We start from the raw sequence: 10,668 nt of genomic DNA on the forward strand, positions 1-10,668 counted from the left end.
CACAAAGAACTTCAAAGTGTGCCCAAAGTTTCTACCGGAGAGTCAAGACGAATACGTGTGCCAACCCCTATGCATAAGTTCACAAGGTCACGGAACTCGCAAGTTGATCACCAAAACATACATCAAGTGGATCATGTGAATATCCCATTGTCACCACAGATAAGCACATGCAAGACATACATCAAGTGTTCTCAAATCCTTAGAGACTATATCCGATAAGACAACTTCAAAGGGAAAACTCAATTTATCACAAGGAGATACTGGGGGAGAAACATCATAAGATCCAACTATAATAACAAAGCTCGCGGTACATCAAGATCATGCCATATCAAGAACACGAGAGAGAGAGAGAGAGAGATCAAACACATAGCTACTAGTACATACCCTCAGCCCCGAGGGTGAACTAGTCCCTCCTCATCATGGAGAGCGCCAGGATGATGAGGATGGCCACCGGAGAGGGATTCCCCCCTCTGTCAGGGTGGCGGAACGGGTCTAGATTGGTTTTCGGTAGCTACGGAGGCTTGCGGCGGCGGAACTCCCGATCTAGGTTTCTTTCTGGAAGTTTGGGTATATATAAGAGGTGTTGGAGTCGGGAACAAGTCAGGGGGGTCCCCGAGGCGGCCACAAGATAGGGGGCGCGCCCCCCACCCTCGTGGTGGCCTCGGGACTCCTATGGTCCATCTCCGGTACTCCGTGGGCTTCTTCTGGTCCAAAAACAATCTCCGTGAAATTTCAGGTCAATTGGACTCCGTTTGGTTTTCCTTTTCTGCGATACTCGAAAACAAGGAAAAAAAACAGAAACTGGCACTGGGCTCTAGGTTAATAAGTTAGTCCCAAAAATCATATAAAATAGCATATAAATGCATGTAAAACATCCTAGATGGATAATATAATAGCATGGAACAATCAAAAATTATAGATACATTGGAGACGTATCAGGGAGCTTGGCCGCTGAATTAACGTTCTGCTTGATAAGGCCGCTCTGTACTTCTGCTGCCAGGGCCGTGGTGTGCTCCTCGGTACGGAGGGAGCGCTCCGTGTTTCCATTGACTGTTATGATGCCGCGTGGTCCGGGCATCTTAAGTTTGAGATAAGCATAGTGTGGCACCGCATTGAATCGAGCAAATGCAGTTCGTCCAAGCAGTGCGTGATTGCCACTGCTGAAGGGGACGATGCCGAAGATCAATTCTTCGCTTAGGAAGTTGTCCGGGGATCCGAAGACAACTTCCAATGTGATTGAACCCGTGCTGCGGGCCTCTACACCTGGTATTACTCCTTTAAAGGTAGTTTTTGTGGGCTTGATCCTGATGGATCTATGCCCATTTTGCGGACTGTATCCTGATAGAGCAGGTTAAGGATGCTGCCACTGTCCATGAGGACTCGCGTGAGGTGGAATCCATCAATAATTGGGTCAAGGACCAGTGCGGCTGAACCGCCGTGACGGATACTTGTCGGATGGTCCGTGCGATCGAAGGTGATCGAGCAGGACGACCATGGGTTGAATTTTGGGGTGACTGGCTCTATCGCATAGATGTCCCTGAGCGCATGTTTGCGCTCCCTCTTGGGGATATGGGTAACATATATCATGTTCACCGTTTTAACCTTGGTGGTCAACTTCTTCTGTCCCCCTGTGTTCGGTGGACGGGGCACCTCGTCGTCATCCTCACTCTGCGACCCCTTCTCCTTGTTCTCGCCATTTCACTTGCCGTCCTGTTTGAAAACCCAACAGCTTCTGTTGGTATGATTGGCTGGTTTGTCAGGGGTGCCGTGGATCTGACATGGATGATCGAGTATGCGGTCCAAGCTGGATGAGCCCGGATTATTCCTTTTAAATGGCTTCTTCTGTTGGCCGGATTTGGAGCAACTGAATCTGGCATTGACCGCCGTGTCATCGATATTATCACCGTTGTTTCGACGCTTGTGCCTGTTGCGTCGGGGCTTGCCGTTGCTATTTCTGGCTTTAGAGGTGCCAGGTTCGCTTGAACTATTGTTGCTACGGGCTAGCCAGCTATCTTCGCCCGCGCAAAAGCGGGTCATGAGTGCCGTGAGGGCTACCATGGACTTTATCTTTTCCTGGCTGAGATGCCGGGTGAGCCATTCGTCGTGGATGCTGTGCTTAAAGGCTGCTAGGGTTTCGGCATCCGGACAGTCGATGATCTGGTTCTTTTTAGTTAGGAACCTAGTCCAGAATTTCCTAGCTGACTCTCCGGGCTATTGAACTATGTGACTTAAGTCATCGGCATCTGGAGGTCGGACGTATGTTCCTTGGCAGTTGTCGCGGAAGGCATCTTCCAAGTCCTCCCAGCTGCCAATGGAGCTTTCAGGTAGGCTGCTCAACCAGTGCCGAGCTGGTCCCTTGAGTTTTAGTGGGAGGTATTTGATGGCATGAAGATCATCACCGCGGTCCATATGAATATGGAGAAGAAAATCCTCAATCCATACCACAGGATCTGTTGTTTCATCATACGATTCGATATTCACGAGTTTAAACCCTTCTGGGAATTCGTGCTCCATTACTTCAGTGAATCAGAGGGGGTGTGCGGCACCTCTATATCGGGCCAAGTCGTGACGTAGCTCGAATGGAGTCCGTCTGCGGTTTTCGGCCCGGGTGTGATTATGCTTGTCACGTCTGGCTGGATAGCCATCGTCGCGCGTCACGGCACGCCCCGCGATCCGTAGATCGATCTGATCTGACCTGCTCTACTGTCCAGGTCTTACCGCAGGTCATATGTATATCCCCAAGCTCTTATATCTCTACCTTTACGGCGAGGTAGTATGGGTTGGTGATCGGCTTGAGTTGCCGTTTTTCCCCGGCCATGAGATGGTCGGTCAGCCGCATCACGTGCTGAAGGTGCGGGCTTGAGTTGACAATTTTAAAAATTTATACAGAATTAATGTACAAAACATTTCAGACCCATTTGTCTTTCCAGTAAAAAATGTAAAATCACGCGCTACAGCAAGAGTTTCTGTTTTTTGTTCTGCACATAGTAAACAAGCAATCTAATCATCCTAAAACCAAAGCTTGGCACATTATTTTTATAGTACAATGGATATATATAAGGGGATAATTATTTACAGAGAAACTTCCATGAAAAATTCTACATTGTTTTCGTGAGCATGAACACGAGTGCTCAAGGTCGACCCTCACTTCTTCAATGCATAACTTTCCAATCACTTCTCTTTTTAAAAAACTTTTTAGGTATGAGAGGCAAGTAATTTTTTGTATTTTTATTCTTTAATTTTTTTTGTATGTTTCACCCACAACTAAACATAAGCAAAAAAGGAAAAACAAAATCTACTTAGTGAAGAAAGGAAACAAGCACACACGAGAATATCAACCCCACGCTATTGCTCCCCGGCAACGGCGCCAGAAAAGAGTTTGATAATCCCCAAGTGCTAGAAATCATCGTAGCAATTTCCAAAGGTGGAAGTGATAAGTATGGAGTGTCGAACCCACAAGGAGCTAAAGGTAAGATCAATATTCTCTCAAGCCCTATCTGCCACTGATACGGCTCTATGTACACCAAACGTTTGCTTCCAACTAGAAATGAGAAATAAAACAAGTGGATAACTTTGAATGATATCAGAGAGCGAAAATATGAAAGTAGGTGTTTTTATCATAAAGTTAGAATATATTACTAAATATTATAAATAGCGAGTGTGGAATAATGGTGGATCGGTGTGCGGAATTGTCCTAGGCAGTTGTTAACAAGACCGGTAATCACTATTGCAGTTTCATATGAGGGAGAGGCATAAGCTAACATACTTTCTCTACGTGGATCATATGCACTTATGATTGGAACTCTAGCAAGCATCCGCAACTAGTAAAGATCATTAAGGTAAAACCCAACCATAGCATTAAAGCATCAAGTCCTCTTTATTCCTATACGCAACAACCCCCTTACTCAGGTTTGTGTTTCAATCACTCACCAACCCACTATAAGCGAATCATCAACGTATTGCAACACCCTACAACGGGAACCCCTCACGCTTGCGCGACACGGAGGGCACCATAGGACAGCATCAAAGTAAAATATACAACTCATACTAATCTAGAACATCAATCAACCCAAAGACAAAATATATCTACTCAAAACATTATAGGATGGCAACACGTCATTGGATCATAATATGTGGCATAAAGCGCCATGTTCAAGTAGGGATTATAGCGGGGTGCAGGAGAGTGGACTGCGTAAAAGAGATGAGGATGGTGATGATGATGGTGATGTTGATGAAGACGATCACCGCGGCGATGATTCCCCTCTCGATGGCACTCCGGTGCCACCAAGAGAGAGGAGGAGAGGTTCTCCCCCTTGTGCTTCCTCCTCCATGGCCTCCCCCCTGGATGGGGAGAGGTTCCCCCTCTCGTCCTTGGCCTTCATGGTGATTATGGCCCCTCCGGGATCCTCCTCCATGCCCTCCGGTGATGATGGCCCCCTCCGGCAGGGTGCCAGAGAGGGCCTAGATCGGTTTTTGGTGGCTACGGAGGCTTCTTGCGGCGGAACTCCCGATCTAGATTTCTTTCTGGAAGTTTTGGGTTATATAAGAGGTGTTGGAGTCAGGAACAAGGCAGGGGGGTCTCCGGGCTATCCACGAGGCAGGGGGCGCCCCAGGGGGTGGGCGCGCCCCCACCCTCGTGGGAAGTCCGGGACTCTTCTGGCCCAGTTATTTTACTTCATGGCCTTTTTCTAGTCCAAAAATAAGCTCCGTCAAGTTTTAGGTCAATTGGACTCCGTTTGGTTTTCCTTTTCTGCGATACTCAAAAATAACGAAAAAACTGAAACTGGCACTGGGCTCTAGGTTAATAGGTTAGTCCCAAAAATCATATAAATAGCATATAAATGCATATAAAACATCCTAGATGGATAATTTAATAGCATGAATACTTCATAAATTATAGATACGTTGGAGACGTATCAGCATCCCCAAGCTTAATTCCTGCTCGTGCTCGAGTAGGTAAATGATAAAAGAAATAATTTATGAAGTGTGACTGCTAGCAAGTGCATAAGTTTCATCAATGATAGTTCCAATCACTTTTTCTAGCATCATTATATATCATAACATTAGCTCATCTTCATAAAACTTTTCATGATCAAGTAACAAGCTATTCACATGTTAAAGTATAGATCATAAACACTCTCGAAACTAACAAACTATATTCTCAGTCATCAAACAATTTCAATTCATCTTACTGTCAGGAAGGGTCTATGTCAGAGCTTTGATTTAGCAAACTCCACATACTCAACTATCATTTAAATTTTCACAATTGCTAACACTCACGTGATATTTATGGGTTCAGACACAGAGAAAGATAGTGGCTTATAGATTCGCCTCCACTACAAAAAATACACTTCCTTGATGATACGTGTTTGTCACAGTAGGTCGCTTTTTTGTCATGCATGTACATCCATGACAAATTTATGACAGAATCAAGATAGTCATACATGTGCTGTCGTAGAAGTGTTCCATGATATTACCAAAATTATCATCATGGAAGTGTCCACTTCCATGACGATAAATCGCGCGTCACAGAAGTGCTTTCGTCAAGGGTGACCGACACGTGGCAACCAACGTAACGGAACGCCGTTAAGCTATCCGGTCAGGTTTTGGATCCGATAACCTGTTAACAGCCCCGACCAATGGGGATTTTCCACATGTAAAATCATCATTGGCTAGAGGAAACACGTGTCGGCTCATCGTCGGGACAGATGTCATCCACTCACTGGACAGAAGGCGCCTATGATACGTCGACGCGTGGCACGGCCCAACAAGTTTAAATGGGCCGGCCCAACTAAAGGCCCACAAGATTTTTCGGACCATAATGGGCCGGCCCAGCTAAAGGCCCACGAGATTTTGCGGACCATAATGGGCTGGCCCAGCTAAAGGCCGACAAGATTTCGCGGGCCATAATGGGCCGGCCCAGGTAAAGGCCCACAGGATTTTCGTGTGCCATAATAGGCCGGCCCAGTTAAAGCCCAGAGTGACTCTAGCCCAAAATGAACAGTAATTTTCTTTATACCCGTTAATGGCCCGTGATTTACATGGGCCATTTCCAGCCCGTGTTAGCTTTCGGCCTATTGACGGCCCATACGTTCTTGGGCTCCTTTTCGGCTCTTGATTACTTCCGGCCCGTTACTGGCATGTTCCCCTAATGGGCCAAATTCGGCCCATGGCAAGAGTCGGCCTGTTACTGGCCTGTTCCACTAATGGGCCAAATTCGGCCCATGGCAGGAGTCGGCCCGTTACTGGCCTGTTACCCTAATGGGCCAAATTCGGCCCATGGCAAGAGTCAGCCCGTTTCTGGCCTGTTAACCCGTTGCGCTGTTTCCAGCCCGTCCTATATTCTAGCCCATTAACGACATGTTATGCCTATGATAGAATTAAGCCTTTGCTGTCCTACGTCCTGTTAACGACCTGTTACCGTGCTGGGCCGATACCAATTACGCCCGATTATGGCCCATGTAGACCCATTTATCCGACGGCCCGACGCCCACCGATTACAGGACCATTTATCGACGGCCCGTAGAAGACCCATGGATCCTACGGCCCGTATATGGCCCATGGTAGTTGCGGCCACTAGCAAACCAGGGAAAAAGAAGACTAGGAAATAAATAAGGCCGAACTAATGCTAGGCTATTAAGGCGATTGCACAGATTACATCCACTCGGCATCAAAGATCGCCACCAGTGCAAATATAGGGAACACCCTACACTATACAAAAATGGCTTGCTGTTTTCTTCAGGCGGTGGTTGCACGTTAAGAATAAATTTTGTATCGCACCAAAACAAATTACAACTATATAACAAAAGGAAGGTTGGCATAAAACTTAACAGTCTAGCAGATAAATGCACCACTAGAAGTTCAGAAGCTCAGTTCATTTGACCTGACTGTTACGTTTTCATGCTGTATTGTCCGATGGAGCACCATAACCCTCGCCTTCATTTCCCCTAGGCTCCTGAAAAACATAGCAAATGTCTGATAGTCTGGTTTCAAAACCATGCATATCTTGACGACATTGAGCAATGTTTCTCCTTATTTCACAAAGGGTCTCTGTTAGGGAATGGACTTGTGTCTGGAGCGCAGATACAACATTGCTTTGAGCTTGCATATCTTGATCATGAGGCAGTTTGAACGATATTGCCTTAACAACCAACCCAGTATTACGCAGGAACGTGCTTTTGGCACTGTTAGTGGACAGGTACTGACCCACTGCAGCAAGAGCTGACATTGCGGTTATAGTTGCCTCGCCACCTTCAGAAGGTGCCGGTTCCACCATTTTTTCCATAGCTCGCTGAAAAGTTGAGGTTTTACATTAGTAGAACCAGAACAGAAGATATTAAGGAGGCAGCAAAACCAAACAAAATAGCTTTGGTCTATATACAGAACCTATTCTGGTGAACCCATGTAAAATATTAGTTGTATTTTATTGAAAAGTACATAATAAAACCAGGTTCCAAACATATGACCATGTACCATCGCTAATGTATTGTCTATTTCTTCACATTGTATTGAGGGCTAAGGATAAAGAGACGAAGTTTATAATACGGTAAGCATAGTATGAAGTCATTCATATCACAAAACAACTAGGAACAGACAAACATGCAATTGTAACGTTGTGTGGAAAAGTCCAACACGGAACTAGATTATGGGTCAAGATCAAAGGAACATCACTCCTTTTTTTTAAACCTTGTAAGGTGCAATGATACGCTAAGACAATTGTGTATAAAATTGAAAAGAGTAATAGACATTGGCTGCAAACCATGAAGTTCAAGGCACAAGTCAGAGTAAGTAGTAGTTAAAAGGCATGAGGATTAAGGACTTACAACAGCGGCTTTGACTGGTGTAGTCATGCCCTTCTTCTTGCTGGTGTGACAGTCCTTGAAGATTTCCATAGCATTTGGTTCAGGTACTTTTTGGTCCTTGCGGGCTTTCCTCTGCATTTGGAACAAGTCAATATAGATCTGATAATATGGTATAGCGAAAAGAGTGAAACAACACCTAATTACAAGAGCCTCGTAGTGTGCAATATAGCTACGAGATCCTGTCGTCTATTGGAATTTCACTTTCGTACGGTTGGCCTTGTTCTTTGAACAGTTCACCTACAAGAAGATAGATTTGTGTGGCACATGCGTAAATAGGACTTCAACATGTGATCTGATGACATATATATAATGTACCCGATACTTCGGATCGGACCAGTGTTTAATGAGGCCTCTCCATTCTTCATCAGATATATTTTCTACTGGAGATGTTTGGGAAAGTTCACTGTTAGCCTTGCCTTGAAAGTGAGTTTTCCACAAGTTATACCGGTACTATCGCAGAGCATACTTGAAAACATGGGTGCAAGCTTGCCTGGTTGAATCATCTTGGATATCCAACTTGAACCTCATCTGTTGAAAATTATGGGAGTCTCATTATCAGCAACCTAGAAAGTATTGGACAGAGCAAGACGATATTACTAGTTTCCATACATAACCATACTTACAGATAAATGGTCGAGGAAGATGTTGAACTGGGTTTCGTCTTTGTCATTCCTATACTGAATCCATGTTGGGAGGATACGTACATGACACCTAACAGCAACCGCTGCCTCTGATACTAACTTGGCTGACTCTGTAGCATCACGTGGCCTTTTTAAACCTGCCTCAAAACGGATCTCCATTCTTCCTCCTCTAGATTTAGTTAACCTATCGAGCATTATCCCTGATGTTTGTTTCCTCTTGCGCCTAGGTGCTAGTCCAACAACAAACATAGGAAGTGTTAGTGTACATCAAACTGTGAGACTACATATAAAGAAGCATGCAACTGTAACTTGACTCCAGCAACTACCTTCTTGCTGTTGAAGCTCACAAGGTTCATCTAATATTGCCAACTCGTCTTGTGTCAAGAGTGCTTGGGAAGTAGTGTCAGGTGGCAAGGGAACTTGGGAACGTGCTGCTAGCTCAGTTGACGCACGAGTACGTCATGCAGCTGGTAGTACTGTGGTAGGTGTTGCAAGAACTAGGGCTTTCTCTACTTGTTTGGTGGCAGCTATTTGTTTCTGTTTGTCTTTATTGCAACTCGTGTAGCATGGGATGTCGTGTTTGTCAAATTTTCTGCTGGACTTTGACCTTCTATTGCACCATCAGTACCAGCAGGATCTGCAGGATTCATCCGCTTCTCATTCCCTGCCATTCTGTGTTTCTTCCTCTTTCTCTGTGCCATGTTAAGTCAAGCCAACAAGAAAAATGAATAACAATTTAGTTCTTCAGAACAAATTGATGCATGATGCAGACGAACTGAACTTTGATGTTAGACAACCACATGATAGGAGGATGTAATATGTATGAAAAACAGGATGGAAGAGATAACCAGAACTATGATGTGTAAACTAAGAAGAAGACATTTCACCAAATGAGAAGCAATGCAATGGAAGGTAGACACCATATGAAAGATGCTACAAATATCGCTCCGCCAAGTTAACAGTGTCTCATCATAAATGGCGTTTAAACAAATGTGAAGCAGTACAAGAAATAAATCATATGCAAGATGCAAACAACATCACACTACCATGTTAGAGGTCTCTCGTCATTAGTGCCATTGCATATTCACAACATTGCATATTCACAGCTTATGATGTGTAAACTAAGGAGAAGGCATTTCAACAAATTAGAAGCAATGAAAGCTAGACACCATATGAAAGATGCAACGAATATCACTCTACCAAGTTAAAACTGTCTCGTCATAAGTGCCATTTCAACAAATTAGTAATACAAGCTAGAAAAGAATGTGAGATGTAACCTATATCACACTCCGAAGTCAAACGTGTCTTATGATAAGTGATTGTTGCAGGTTACACAACAGTAGTAATTTGATGTAAGAACATGGTGTGATAGACATATATTGTATGTTCTAGAAACAGGAACACGTGTCTTATTCAAGTATAATGTGTAAAGTAAGCAGATGGAATTCAACAAAATTAGAAGCACTACAAGCTAGACATCACACATAACATGTAACAACATATAACAGTGCCAAGTTAGAGGGAGCACCGGTGATGCTGCACTAGGGGAGACGTGCTCATCATAAACACAGCTTTGTTGAGTGTCTATGCATGTGTTGTCTTGGAAATCATCTTGGGGGTGTGGAGGAGTAGAAACTGTAGAGGCCCTCCGTTCGGAAGGAGCACCTTTATCCGCTGCCTTGCTAACTTCCTTCCGCTTTATTGATTTTGAATTGTCAAGTAAAACCGACAAGAAAATGCAATAAAATTCTCTCTTCAGAACTCATTCATGCATGATACTGACAATCACTAGTTTGATGTAAGGCAAACACATGATACCAGGATGGAATATGTACGAAAAACAGGACGGCATGGCATGTTCACAACTGTTTGTGTAAACTAAGAAGAAACCATTCCAGCAAATAAGAAGCAATGCAAGCTAGACACCACATGAAAGATGCAACCAATATGAGTCTGCCAAGTTAAAAGCGTCCCATCATAAATGGAATTTCAACAAATTAGAAGCAGCGCATGCTATAAATCATATGAAAGATGCAACTAATATCGCACTGCATATAGTAAAGGTGTCTCGTCATGTTGATTGATGCGGGATACAAAAAAACAATAGTTTTATGTAAGGACATGCTTAATAGATAGATGTACTATGTACTAAATACAGGAAGGCA

Source organism: Triticum urartu, chromosome 6 (genome assembly GCF_003073215.2).
Source record: "Triticum urartu cultivar G1812 chromosome 6, Tu2.1, whole genome shotgun sequence".
NCBI classification, from domain to species: domain Eukaryota; kingdom Viridiplantae; phylum Streptophyta; class Magnoliopsida; order Poales; family Poaceae; genus Triticum; species Triticum urartu.